Source organism: Monodelphis domestica, chromosome 2, assembly GCF_027887165.1.
Source record: "Monodelphis domestica isolate mMonDom1 chromosome 2, mMonDom1.pri, whole genome shotgun sequence".
In the NCBI taxonomy this organism is placed as follows: Eukaryota; Metazoa; Chordata; class Mammalia; order Didelphimorphia; family Didelphidae; genus Monodelphis; species Monodelphis domestica.
The window spans coordinates 74939534-74955037 of NC_077228.1; the positions used below are offsets into that span (position 1 = coordinate 74939534).

General features: G+C 38.0%; 1 long non-coding RNA gene across 2 annotated transcripts in view; it reads right to left on the reverse strand.

Moving 5' to 3' along the window:
• Nucleotides 1–2798: 2798 nt before the first annotated feature.
• LOC103098006 (uncharacterized) overlaps nucleotides 2799–15504 on the reverse strand; it is a 99442-nt gene continuing 86736 nt past the window's right edge. For both annotated transcript variants that reach the window (XR_008915852.1, XR_008915853.1), the window contains exon 3: nucleotides 2799–3985. This is a non-coding gene — a long non-coding RNA (uncharacterized LOC103098006). The remainder of the gene's footprint in view (nucleotides 3986–15504) is intronic.

The window sequence follows — 15504 nt, forward strand, 5'->3', positions numbered from 1 at the left end:
ACATATGGAAGGTTTCAGTTACATGTCAGATGGAAAAGTCCCATAAGTCTTGGTCTACAGCAGCAAAAGAAATATTATTGCCCATTCTTTAATGGCATATTTAATGTCACTGCTCCTGGGCATCATGGGTTCAGGGTCCTGAGCTATCTCCTTGTCTAGATGTGTTCACCAACCATCCATTCAATAATGGGCTCCAGAATGTTGTAAAGAATCAGTCAAACTTGCTGACCAATATTTTATAGAGTCAGTCTTTTCTTTTTCTTTTTTGACAATCAGAACAAATTTTTTCCTTTGCCAATTCTTCATCACCTTGAGTGTGGCACAGCAATCATATCTCTCAGTTCTTTCAAGACCCTGGGAGGAAGTCCATCTTACTGTGGTGATTTATGCTTATCAAGGACAACTTGCTGCTATCTTCTTACAGCCTTCTTTGTCTTGAGTTTTAATCCTCTATTAGCACTTTTTGCTCTATTCTTTCCAGTAAAAAGATTATTGTCCCTAGGAAAGGAAACAAGTAATATAAGGACTGAGTAGTTCTGCCTTCTCTATATTGTCTCCTATCATCCTCCCTTCTAACATCTTGAGCAACTGCAGTCCTAACTCTCTTTCATTCTCTTCTTTTATATAATAAAACCACTCTTTGTGTTTGACCTACAGGGAGCATGTACTTGGCATATTAAGGAAGCTCATCATTAGTTTTGGTGATGGTAGCTATAGAGTCAAGCTGATTTTTTCCTTGACATACAAGCTACTTTGAGTGCTAGATTTCAGTTCTAATCAACAAATGTCTAAGTACTTAATATTACGTTTGAGACACTGTGCTATGCATCAGGGCTATAGAGACAAAATGAACAGTATCTGCCTCTTGTGGAGCTCACATTCTTCTGAGGAAGGATTTTTATTGATAATGAATTGATATTTTAAACAATTATACTTAATGAGCAATTACTGATTAATATTAACATGTTAAATAAAAAAAAGCAACTCATTTTATATTCAATTTTATTCTTCCCTTTCAATCTAAAAGCCTTTGGTATACATTTTAAGTCTAATGCAAAAAAAGAAATAAGTACATGTATGCTTGGCCCCTTCAATTGCCTCCCCAGAGCAAATGAATTCTGCAAAATTGGAGCATCTGTGCCAGCTCTAATTTTAAACTCAATCTCGTGCAATGTAACAATTATTTACTAAATGGCTCCTGTGTGCCTTTGCACCATCCAAGAGCAAATACCCTTTTCTCATTAATCTGCTCCCTACCAGAGCTTATCCTAAATAAATAAATACATAAATATATAAGTTTAAAGACCTATTGTGTGCAAAGCACCACTAGGTTCTAGGGCTATACAAAGTTTAGATAAGAGATGGTCCCTTCCCTTAAGGAGCCTATCTATGGCTTATCAGGGGCAAAGCTCTATGTGTAGCAAGAAGCTATCCCCTCACATGTAGTATGAGAGTGTCATTGCGTGACTTGAAGGGAAGCAGAATAGACTTCCCAAGTCTCTTATCTCCCAATGCTTCTCCAAGGGAGACTTTAATTCCTGACAGGAGGAATAGGAAGTTGGGATCAACAGAAGCTCTCCTCAGAGAGAAATGGTACTGGGATAGAGGTCTATCTTTTTTTTCCCCTTTAAATATTGTTAGTTTCTTGACTACTCTCAGCAATGCACTGAACTGGGACAATCCTGAAAGACTTACAACAGGGAATATTATCTACCTCCAGAGAAAGAACTATTGGAGTCGATTTTCACATTCTTGGCTTTATTTGGGGGTTTTGGTTATGTGGGAGTGTGCTCTTACTACGATGACCATTATGGAAGTGTGTTTTGCATGATGATAAAAATGGAAAACAAAAGAAGGATGTGAACTCAGGTCTTCCTAACTTCAAGTCCAACCTACAAAAGGACCTTAAGTGAAATACAGCATTTTCAGTCTTCCTCATGACAAAACTATATTGTTAGTTTCTTATCACTGATAATTTTGGGGGCGAACAAGACCTTAAGTTTTATATCCAAGACTTGTCTCCCTTCATACCAATTACTAGTTCCACAATGAACATCCATAGCAATTAGCAGAGAAACCCTTTGATCTAATTCAATGGCAAAATAGAAATTAGAGAAAGCACACCAGGAGGATATATAACAGACAATAGAGAATAAAGAAGCCTTCTATTGGAAGTGAGGCAACTCAATCAACTGAAAGAGAGATGCTCCAGTCCTGCTCAAGTCTCTAGCATAGCAAAATGGGTAGAGAGGCCGGGATAGAGCCTGCTAGCTCCTCTCATGTTGGCTTCTTCTCAGAGTCTTTTTCTTCAGCGACCTGAAGTGGAGTTGGCGTTTTCTGTCTTCTCTCTCAATGTTAAAAACCAGAAATGCCCAAAGTCTGAAGAGCCTCAGCAATTTGAAGCAGATCTGAAGAAAACTAACAGAGACTTGAGCTCTCCTGCTCTCACCAATTTTGCCCTGCCCTGCCATGGGTGTAGGGCTTTGATTTATACCAATAAGGAGAAAGACCCACATCTCTGGGCTTAGAAAATGGAGTTTGACAGAGATGACACAAAGTTATATGATAAATACATTAGGGAGTTACAAAATAACAGGTTATGTGAGAGGTTTGAGGGAAAAGGACAGAGGATCAGGGGAGGTTTTCTGGAGGAAGCTGAACTTGCTTTTGGCTTTAAAGAATTGGAAGAATTTCAATAAGTTCAATAAGCAAAGAGGAGGATGTGCCGGGAGCCATCAAAGACCACACTGTTTGACTTGGTCACACGTGGAAACCGGGGACTGCAAAGTGGCCCTGTTTGGGTGCCAGTTGCTGCAGGATGGGCCAACCTCCCACAGGGGATGGGGTCTTGGAGGTGGGACAGTGTCAATGGACTGGTGAATGGGACTCAGCTTTCATATTTAACCCACAGCACAGGTTTCACAGGAAAACCTGCTCTGCCTTGGCTGTGGTGTGGCTTTATTTTATAATACCCTCATGGTCATACATCTACTTGGCGCATAGTTGCATTCTTAACATACTAAGAGCATACCTAAGAACAGACACGAAGCCTAAGGAGATAGTCAACAAAACATTGTTGCTAAGCATGGGGTCAGAGGGTAGAATCAACATGACCCATATTTAGGTTGGGGAATTCTGAGCACAAATTTGCCAGAACTTTTATGCCTAGAAAAGAGGGTCCTATCTAAGTGGGTACATAAGAATCCTTAGGTTTAATTTTGTAATTATAATCTTTTGGTGATATTCTAGGGAATTAAAATGGGACATGAGTATTACTCCTGCACGTACTTTGCTCTCATCTATTTTTCCTGGGGCTAAGTAAGAATAATAATCATAGCAATTCCAATAATAAAGGGATGTTAATAAGGAAAGCCACTCAGGGGAGTTTCAATGGATGTTTCCAACCTTCCAACCTTCCTGGGGGCCACTTTGCAGTCCTTGGTTTTCATGTATAACTGTGTCAAACAGCAAGGTCTTTGATAGCTCCCGGCAAGGATAGTTGCATTCCAAGCTTAGGAAAGAGCCTCAGCAAAGGCAAGGTGATTTAAAGCCCAGTACATATTGGGGGACGGAGGGAACAGAGAGGTGTAGAATATTGTCAGATTTGGCTTGAGTATACTATGGAAGGGAGTAAAATAAGAAATCAGTAAGTACTATAAAAGGGTTACCCAGTTGTGGGCATCCTTGAATGCTAGGCAAAAGGTTTTGGTTTGTTTGTTTTTAATGTTATATTTTAGACTTAAAAAAAATTTTTTTTACCTTTGTCTTAGAATGAATACTGTGTATTGGTTACAAGGTAGAAGAGTGATAAGGGTTAGGCAATGGGGGTTAAATGACAGCTAGGAAGTGTCTAAGGTCACATTTGAACCCAGGACCTCCCATCTCTAGGTCTGGCTCTCAATGCACAGAGTCACTCAGCTGCTCCAATTTTAGACTTTTTTCAACCACTAAAGATGGTTTCTCTTCCTCACTCCTCAACGTCTCCCTAGTGAAAAAAGAAGAAAAACAAATCTCCTGTTACAAACATGTACAGTTAGATAAAACAAATTCCTATACTGACCATGTGCAAAAAAAACAACCCATGGCTCATTTTGTACTCTAAGTCCAACACCTCTCTGTCAGGAGATGGGTAGTAGAATTTATAATGAATCATAGTTGGTCATTGTAATTATCAGAGTTGCTAAATCTTTCAAAGTCATCTATATATTAATGTTGTTATGATACAATTTGTTTTTCTATTCTGTTCACTTCATTCTGCATCAGTTCATAGGAGTCTTCCCAGGCTCTTTGAAACTGTCCCCTTCATGATTTCTTTCAGCAGACTAGTTTTCTGTCACATTATATGCCATAATTGTTCATGCCATTCTCTAATTGATGAAAATTCCTTTAGGTTCCAACTCTTTGCCCTCACAGAAAAAAGAAATGTTACAAGTATTTTTGTATATGTATGGGTCCTTTTCTTCTTTCTCTGATCCCTTGTAGGATATAGATCTAGTCACTAGGTAAAAGGTAAGCACAGCATAATAACTTTTGGAGCATGGTTCAGAATTCCTTTCTAAAATAGCCAGATCAGTTTACAGCTCCAGTTAAGCAAAAGGGTTTGAATTTTACTTGGAAAGCAATAGGGAGCCATTGAAGGTTTTTGACTAGTGACAAAGTCAGATGCAAGTGAAGGAAAATCATTCTATTAGCAGTGTGAAGGATGAATTAAAGTTTGGGGGAGCAGGAGGAGGAAGGAGGGGAAATCATTTTAATATTAGATATTGTAAATTCAGATCTAAACACAATGAGGTGCTTGAAAGACATCTAGGCAAGATGACCTGCAGAGCATTTTGGTTTCTATATTTCTCCACGATGGTGAATATTAACCCTTTATCTCCATCTTCTGCAGTTAAAGCCCTATCAATTCTTCAAAAGCCACGCAAATGTTATCGTCTCCAGAGATGAATATCTGGAGTGCAGATGACAGCTGATTCAACGTCCTTCCTATGGGGTCTCCTTTAAGAAAATTCTTGTCTTAAAGGTATCAGCTGCTCCTCTTCCAAGGGGGTTCAAAACAAAGGACAGTGGACCTCAGAGCAAGCAGAGATGAAAAGAGATCTCAGTAAGTCTTGGTAATGTGACCATGTAATGCATGGTCACATCTGTGGCTCTTGATCCCATTTTAGTAAAGGAGTTTCACTTCCCTTCATATTGTTCCACTGGTGGTTCTTTATACTCAATACATCACAGTCTTTTTACCTTTTAATAGATAACAACTATGTTAAGAATAACTGTCAATAAAAACAAGATAGTACTTTACTTAAAGTACGTAAAGCCCTCTAACATTAGCTATTATTACCAATGTCATTAATTAACATTTATGTAGTGCTTTAAAATTTGCCAAACATTTGATGTACCTCATCTCATTTGATATTCCAAGCACCATTTGGAGATGAATAATATAGAAATGAGTACCCCAATTTTACAGATGAGAAAAACTCAGGCTCAGAGAGATTGTGACTTGCCTATGGTAACACTGCTAGAAAGCAGTAGAGGCAAAATTTGAACTCAGATCCTTTAAATCCCCAGCCTGTGCTCTTTTCATTGTAATATCTTCATTAGGCTTCCTTTCTTCACCAAGTAGCTGCTCAAATTTATGTTTCTTACTATCTATTATAAGAGGAGAAACATGCATAGAGATTGCAGGAAGACTCGAGTTTAAGTCCTGCCTGAAATAGAAGTCTCTTAACCTATCAGGGCTCTAGAACAATTCTGAGTTTTGTAAAAGAGAGAATATACATGCATGCAAAGGACATCATCTGTCAGTCAAAAGGAACATTCCATTTTGGAATGTTACTGGAAAAAACAGTTGGAGCTAAGCCGACAGCTGAACTGGGGGACTGAACCTTTGGCTCTTGACAGAGTGGAGAAGAAGAAGCTGAGGCTTGGGCTGGTGTGGCTGATGGTGGTGAAGAAGCTAATAGTGTTTCTGGACTTGAATTAATCAAGTTGAAGGTTACCTGGCTGGCTGGTTGGCAGAAGAAGAAAGAAGACAGACAGTTGTCCTCAAATCTCTCTGACTGACTTTGATTCACATATCCCCAATATCCTCCTAACCCTCATTTTAGAGAATAGGGAAACCTATCCCTCTTACCTTATCCTCCATCCTTGTCCTGTCTTCCGCAAATAAACCCTTACTTGAGTAAAAGAAGAGTAAAGAGTATTTTCTCTAAAGCATCATAGTTCACACTGAGTGAAACTGAAGAAAGGGGGGAGGGGAAAGCTGAAAAGCTTTTGAAGAGGGGAGGAAATGGGAGGTATAGGGAGGAAGGGTAGGTAAACCTTGATCCATTAGTTATCCAGAATCAAATCAATATTACACGCTCAGAAATAACTATCTATTTCATTTTGTTGTATATATATATAAACTCAAATTTGTCCTTTCCATTAAAGGGTCAATGAAGAGTCGGGCATGACTCAAAATGAGTGAACAGCAACAACTCTAACTTTTATATGTACATATAATATATTATCTACATATAATATACACATAGAACTATTTTATTTATATAAATATTTATATCTATATATACATTTACATATAAATAAATATTTCTATAAACAAAATACATATCTAATGTATTATATACATATATACATAATATATACATATATAAATATTTTTATTTATGTAAATAAAAATACACATTATATATATACAAGTTAGAGTTGTTGCTGTTCACTCATTTTGAGTCATGTCTGACTCTTCATTGACCCCAGTTGGGGTTTTCTTTTCTGGTTCAGGAACGAAGGGAGAAAACCATCTCCTTTAATGAAAAGGACACATTGGAGTGGCTTGTCATTTCCTTCAACTAATTTTACAGATGAGGAAACTCAGGTAAAGGGGTATGACTTACTATTGTCTGAAGTCAAATTTGAACTCAGATCTCCCTGACTCCAGGCTTGGCATTCAATCCACTGTGCCCATAAATTAGAGACTAGATGTTAAATTTGAATTGTCGAGAGAATTTTCTCAATTTTTTACTAACAAAATCACAGGTCGAGTCTCTATCCCTACCATTTATGGTCTCTACTCCAGGGAAACAATGAAAGATCAAAAAATCTAAGAGGAAAAGCCAAGGGATCTGGTGGGTGTGGAAGTGTTCCTCCTAATTCGCTTTCAGTGAAGGGAGATTAGGTGTTTTAGGCTTTGCATTCCCAGAACCCTAATTCAAGAAAGAACTTGACTCCACCCTCATGTGGTGGTGGATCTTTTGGCAAGCTATACCAAAGGCTGCACTACTCTTCACATTAGTATCCCAGATAGCTTTACTGTTTCCTGATACTCTGTGGTTGATAATGGTGGATTCAATTCCTCTTGACAACACACGGATCTCTTGGCAGCACACGGATGGATCTCCTCACTCCCATCGTATTCCTTCTTGCTGATTCTCCAAAAAAGGTCTTTATTTTTTCCTGGTCATTCTTAACTGAATAGGCAAGGCAGGAATACGACACATACATTTTTCAGGGGCAGCTAGGAGGTGAAGTGGATAATGCTCCATGCCTGGAATCAGGAAGCCTTCTGAGCTGTGTGACCCTGGGCCAGTCCCTTCCCCCTATTTGCCTCAGTTTCCTCATCTAAAAGATTAACTAGAGAAGGAAGCTACAAAACACACCAGCATCTTTGTCAAGAAAACCCCAAACGGGGTCATGAAGAGTTGGACATGACTGAAAATGATTCCGCAACAACAGCAAACATTTAAGAGATCCAAGCAGCTTGTGAATGCCAGCATTTCTTCAGCAGAGATTTTTAACATTACTTTACTAGGACTGTTTTTATCCCAAGTGCCGCCTGGGAGTCTTTATGCTTAACAAATACCAGCAAGTGGCAAAATAAGGAAAGGGCATGAAGGGGGGGGGCAGACAAAGAGCCCCTCTTAGGAGGTTTTTCAGCTTTTCTAGTTCAGAAATGAAGGGAGAAAACCATCTCCTTTAATGGAAAGGACAAAAATGAGTGACCCACTGTGATTATCAACAGAATGTTCCCTCCAGGGAGAGAATGACTTTGGGAAACAGAGAGCCTGGATTTCCTTCAAAGCAAATATGGACATGGTGTGAAAAAGTAACTCCCAGGGACTTAACAGTTTTGATGGTTCCATAATTTGAAGGAAAAGTCATTACCAAATGATGATGCTGATAACAACAGAAAGCTGGTCCTTTAACATTTCCAAAGGGTTTTGTTGTTCTTCAGTCATTTCCAACTTTTTGTGACCCGATGGACCATAGCTATCCATAGGGTTTTCTTGGTAAGGATCCTGGGATGGCTGGCCATTTCCTTCTCCAGGGGATCTTTTTGTCAGGCACACAGAGGATGAGTGACTTGTCCAAGGTCACACAGCTAGGAAATGTCTACAGCTGGACTGAAGACCCAGTGCTCTCTCTATCCACTGAGCCATAGCTACCTCTGTAAGGTATATAATTTGAGGCTTAAAATTACTAGTAAAGTAGATGCTACAGATGCTGATGTCCTCTTTTCACAGAAGAGGAAACTGAGATTGCAAGAGTTGAAGAAACCTCCCCAAATTCACACAGTTTTTAAGCATTGGATTTGAACCGGCCAGATTTGAACCCTGGACCTCCCTTCCCCAGGTCTGGCTCTTTATCCACTGAGCCACCTAACTGCCCCTATAAATAATAAATAAAAAATAATATATTTTAATATATAAAATAATAATAACAACACTAAAATAATTTTAAAATAAATTAAAAATAAAAATAAAAGTAACATTTATATTATGTATATGTTATAGAAATAATTTATATCATAGATATATTTATTTATAGGTATATGTATACATACTTGCAGGTTATATATGATCTTCAAGGTCAAATACAAAATTTTCTGCTTGGTTTTTAAAGCCCTTCATGAGATGTGACATATCTTTCTAGGTTTCTTATATCTTACTCCTCCCCACCTGCTACTTATTCCACAATCCAGTGACACTGATCTCCTTGAAATTTCTCACAAAAGAAGCTCCTCCAACTCATTACATTTTTACTACCAGCTCTCTTGCCTGGAATTCTCTCTATCCCTTTCTCCAACACTTGGTTTTTCTGGCTTCCTTAAAGTCTCAGCTATGAGCTTATCTTCTATAAGAAACCTTTCCCAAATCCCCGTAAGCCTAGTTTCTTCCCCTTATTATTAATCTCCAATTAACCTTGGATAGTTCTTGTTTGTACAGAATTGTTTGCATACTATCTCCTTTCAGAATGGGAGATCTTTGAGTATGGTCACCATTTGCCTGTCTGTGTATCATCAGTGCTTAATAAATGCTTGTCGAATGAGTCAATGGGGATATGACTGGGGATATAGACTCTAAACGATCACCCTAGTGCAAATATCAATAATATGGAAATAGGTCTTGATCAATGCCACATGTAAAACCCAGAGGAATTGCACATGGGCTATGGGAGGAGGTGGGAGGAGGGCAGGGAAAGAACATGAATCTTGTAACCATGGGAAAATATTCTAAATGAATTAATTAAATAAATAAACATTAACAAAGGGAAATTTTTTTAATTAAAAAAATAAATGCTTGTCAACTTGACTTTTGACTTGATTTGATTTGATTTCAAATTTTATCTGTAAGATTTTAAAACTCTGTGATTTTGGATAAGTCACTAAAGCCCTAGGCACCGCAGTTTCCCCATCTATAAAATCAGGGGGTTCTACCACATGGTTCCTGAAGTCTCCTCTACTTCTCGATCTGGGATGCCAGGACCTGAAGAGCTTGATCTAATACCCTTCTGAGCTCCCCTCATTGTTTCATCCACGGTTTCAGCTTTTCTTTCATTGCATGTATTCCATGATCCATGTGAGCTTAGGCTGTGTTAGCAAACCTTGGGAAACTAAATCTACACCTTGTTGGCTTGGAATTTGAGAGAGTATAAAGATATCAACAAATATCCATTATTTAAAGGAAAGTCTAAAAAAAAAACTGAGTACGTAGACCTTGGCGCAGTTAGAGGTAGATGTTTACAGCCTGGCATGGGAGGAACCAGCATGAATTGGACAGAGAAACACTAAAAATTTGATGCCTCTCCAGTCCCGCTGTGCACATTTTCCCGTGTCTTCTAGAGAAAAAGAAGTCCTGGTTAGTTCCAAAGGAAAGCAACAGTACATGTTCAGGGTCAGGGAAGGGAAAAGTCTTTTATCGTTTACCCAACCATATGAGGCTATATGTAGCATGTGTATATTTATGTACATATACATGCATGCATGTTTAACACATCCACAGGAATTCACATGCATATAGCACACTATGTTTACAAACCTCTTTCCTGACAAAAACCCCTGAGGTAGGTGAGAAAACGATGGTTCTTCCCATTTTACAGATGAGGAAACTTAGGCTCAAAAAGAGGAGCTAATTTTCTTCAAGCAATATGTGGTGCCAGGGTGCAAGCCCAGTTCTTTTTATTCTAGTATTCTCATTTTACGCCCAAATCAGTGTCTCTTGGATAAGTGTTCAGACATAATGGTCTCGATAGGTATGTGTGAATGTGTCTATACATACACACATATACATATACAAATACACAGACATCATAGCCTCTACATGCATGTACATGTATGTGTATCACCGTATTTAAATACCTCTATGCGTATATATGTGGGCATGTATATATATATATATATATACATAGATGTAGTCTCTATGTGTGTATATATATATATATAGACAGAGTAGTCTCTATGTACATATATACATGCATGTATATTATACATACACACATGGTAGTCTCTACATTTTGTATGTATGTGTATACATACATGCATGTGTGCATGCTATATATTAATATACATCATAGTCTCTATGTGCACACATGTGTGCATATATGAGTATATATACACATATAGACACAATATCTACATGTGTGCATGTATAGACCGATGTGTACTACATATATGTGTATATAAATGCATAGGTAGCATCATCTTTAGTGTAAGTATGTGTATACACATAGACATAATATGCTTTACATATATATCTTGAGCTGACATGTGTATGTGTACATATAGGAAGTATAGTCTTTATGTATCTAGATGTGTATATACATAGACATCATAGGCTCCACATGTATGTGTATCTATATATGTAGACATCATAGAATCTACACACAGGTGTATCTATGTATATTTAGACACAGACATCATAAACTCCACATGTATGTATGTATCTGTATATGTAGCCATAGATAGCATACTCTACATGCATATGTGTGCATTTAATATGTGTATACCATGAGTTCTCTGTGTGCATGTTTGTGTATATAAACATAGGCATCACAGGCTCTACATGTGTGTATATGTACATGTACACAGACACAAACACCATGGAATCTACATGCATGTGTATATGTGTGCATACATAGATGCCATGGTCTTTATTTTATTGTGTGTATATACATACATAGATATAGTAGTCTCTATGTGTACATCTTCATGTATATATCTATGCATAGTCATGGTCTCTGTATATGTGTATATACATATATGCATAGACATACAGTCTCTACATGTTCATCTGTGCACATATACATACATGTCTACACATGGATGGCTGTCAGCAGCCAATGGTATACAGTGTACACTCTTATATGCATGAGATAGATCTTTAGTGATGAAGTTTACACGCCATGGGGGCTACATTGAGATGACAGCTTTAGGCGGTTTCTGGATTGGAGAACAGGTATTCTTAAAATAGATAGACAGACAGATAGATAGATAGATAGATAGATAGATAGATAGATAGATAGATAGATAGATAGATAGATAGACAGACAGACTCTCTTTCTAGGGGATATTGACCTTTGAGACAGATGGAGTTCTTTTTCAGTGAACAGAGAGCCAAGCCTGGAGATGGGAGGTTCTGAGTTCAAAAATTACCTCGGACACTTCCTAGTTACTTAACACCTTGTTCAGAATTAGGTCTAGCATAGTAGGTCCAGGTCTCTCACTGATTCCTCTGTATTTATTGAAAGAGACCATAATAATGACTCAAAGCCAAAAAAGATGAGCAGATCTGCTTTTTATCAATGAGAGCTCAAGCAGAGATCCAGATACCTGAAGCTCTCCATCACTACCTACATGCTGGTTTTGTGATCTATATCCTGGGCTCGTTTTTTCTTTTCTTCTGGTGAAGGACTTTATAGAATATTCTGATGACAATGTTCCTGCTGTTTCTGCCTCTTTTGAGATTTCCTCTTGTACCTTCCACTATTCCTTTCCCTCTGCTCTCTAATTTTGTCACCTGAGCATATCTTGTTTGAGTATATTGAGTATATAGGCTTTGAAGAGTTTATATATAAACTCTTCAAAACCTGTTGGTAAGTATGGTTTTATCATTCCTTGTTAGATATATTCCAACTCTGGCTAAGAGGTCCAAAAAATATCAATTCCATTCTCAGATACCATCTTCTACTCTCTTTCACCGACTACTCTCTTTCCAAATTTGCTTTTCTCTCCTGAAATATTTGCCATCCATTATCAATAATAATGAAAAGATCACCCGTGCCCCTAAAGCCCTCACAGTTTTGACCTAGACTTCCTTAGCATTGCCTCCTAGATTCCATTCGAGACCATGTCAATCACCAGAAATGGAGGGGTAGCCAGCAGGTCTGATAAGCCTCGAAAGTCTCTTTGTCATATCTGGAGCAGGAAGCCAAGAATGCAACTCACTCCTGATGAGACCAGAGGATGACACTATCCTCTAACATAAAATAAAGCTGGAACCCAAGCTGAAATTTAGGCTAAGGCCGGGGGAGACCACATTGGAAAGAGTCTTTCCTAAATGGAGACTGGGTGGAAAGTAGAAGAAATAGTCTAGGCTTTCCCAAGCCTTTCTTAACATGTCAAAAGTGAAGTGACATGAGATGCAGCTGAGACCTAGACTTGCTGCTAGAACATAAAAGAATGGTGAAAAGAGTTTGAAGAAGAAAAGGTTGAAAATTCAGTTTGCAACATTCCTTTTTGGCAAAGGATGGAATGTATCTAATGATGCATCTTACAAGGACCTTTAAAAAACAGATCTGATGGAAAGTTCTTAAATCTGGAAGAAGGCTGCCCACAGAGATCTACAAAAATGGATCCCATGAGGCAAAGGAAGAAAATCAGCAGAAAGGTCCAGTCATACCCCAAAAAAGGAGCAAAATAAACCATATGTTTATTTTTTATTACTTTATTATTTTTATTAAATTTAAAATTATTTTCATGAATGGCCTCAGATGGCTATAAACAAATGTACAGAGTACTGGGGGCTACAGCCAAGTGCATCAATAATTTTAAATAAAGGATCTCCATCTGGCTTGAAAAATATATGTGGTATGTTGTGATCTTTAATTGAAATATAACAATAAAGTGTTATACTTTCTTCAGAATTAGATGCAAGTCTGGGTTGGGATATCGAGCAGGAGTATATATCAAGACCATATATTTAAGTAAGAAAATCCATGAAATGGGGTAAATATGAAGAATACCATTTTGGTGAGGGTCAATCAACAAAGAAGCAGACGCAACATATATTGGCATGAGCAAAATTAGAACCCTTTGTCTACTGATTCCTACTACTCCCATGCTCTTTCCATCATACAATACTGATCTAGGCTGGTCTTTTAAATGTCCTACTTCATTAATCATTCACACACACACACACACACCACACATACACACACACACACACACACACTTCAGAGAGGTATTCTTTAAATACTGTGCTCATATCTTTAGCTGAATAGTACTCCCACAATTCTATGCCAGCAGGCTCAGATATAACATACAGAAGGGATCAAGAAGGGAATGAGGGATGAAAAATGATTAGATGAGTCATCTTTCTTTATAGAGCAATGCCTCTGAAGTCAAATGACGTGGGCTTACAATTCACTTCTTATATTTAATACCCATGTGACAGTGGGCAAATCACCTGCCTTTGTTTCCTCATCTGTAAAATGGATGAGATGATTTCTGAGGTCTCTTTGATCACCAGAGGTATAATCTTCACCCACCTATTCATGGGGGTCACCATTTATCTATCCACAATTATAGGTATGTATGGACTTATTGGTGCCCCAATCATAAGAGAGTATTTGGCACTAACATGCCCCAGTCATGCTCTTTTATCTCTCTACCATGGTCAACTTCATTTCCATTTCTCAGGTCAAAAATTGATAAAGGAAATTGAAGAGAGCATACCTCTGAAAAAAAACAAAGAAACCTTGCTGTCGCCTGAACTCTCTTCCTTGGGAATGGCTTAGTGACTATTCCCTAAAGTAAATTTGTGAGAAGCACCTTTAAATTGGTACCCATTCAGGAATCGTACAAGAAAGTATATTATGAATAGGGTTCAGGACATTAAGGTTACACTTTTAAAAATGAATAAAGTATCAATGGCAAGCATCCCAATTTTTCTATTGAATGACTAAGAATGTTAATTTGACCCACAAAGCTATCTAACTTGAAAATAGTTGGCAAAGAAAAATTCTCCTTTTTCTCTTCTTGGCATGAGCTTACAGGACTCACAAGAACTGGCGGCTATGTTTTCTGATTGAGATTCTTAGGGAATTTAGCTATTTTCATATTTGCATCTTAGCAAGTTTATTTACATTCTAATCAGAGCAGATTACTTTCAACAAGACTATAACTCTGTATGACCTCTTTTAGCTAATGAGAGATCATTCCTTCATTTTATATTTATGCAAAGTTAATGTTCTTATGCTGATTACATAAATGTTGTTTATTGTTCCAGGCAGCCTCTATTAAAAGAGCTGCAGAGAAAGCACGGGAACAATTTTAATAGTAATAATAAGTGAGGCAATCAAGTAATTAATAATATAATGAAATTCCTTTCACTGGCATTAAAAAAACATGTATGTTCCATGTAAGAAGCCTGGGGCCCTGTATTATGATACTTACATTCATCACTCTCCCAGGATCCTTCTATCATTCTAGTCTAGCTGATGGCAGGTGGTTTTCCAGGGTCTGTATTCACAAATGAGAAGACGTCTGGGCTCCTGAACCAGAAATTAACATGAGCCGTCCTACTACAAGAGGTAGACACTCTGTCCCCTGCTTCCTCTCCTATTTCAATTTTCTTTCCCTGGGTTTAGAGGTGTGGATGTCCTAGCCACCCCGAGACTACTAAATCTTGATTCAGGCTGCTTCATGCCCTCATTTTCCTGCTCAACACTGGTCCCCAAAAAGACCAAACATTCAATGGCCTCAGTTTGTAATAGTAAAATATACAATATACTTAAAATAGAAATACCAGGTACATCACAAGAAATCATAATAAATAGCTAATCCTCTCACATTCATTCCCAACCTCCAAGTTGCAAGTTCAATTTTTTTCTTCTTTCCTTCCTTCCTTCCTTCCTTCCTTCCTTCCTTCCTTCCTTCCTTCCTTCCTTCCTTCCTTCCTTCCTTCCTTCCTTCCTTCCTTCCTTCCTTCCTTCCTTCCTTCCTTC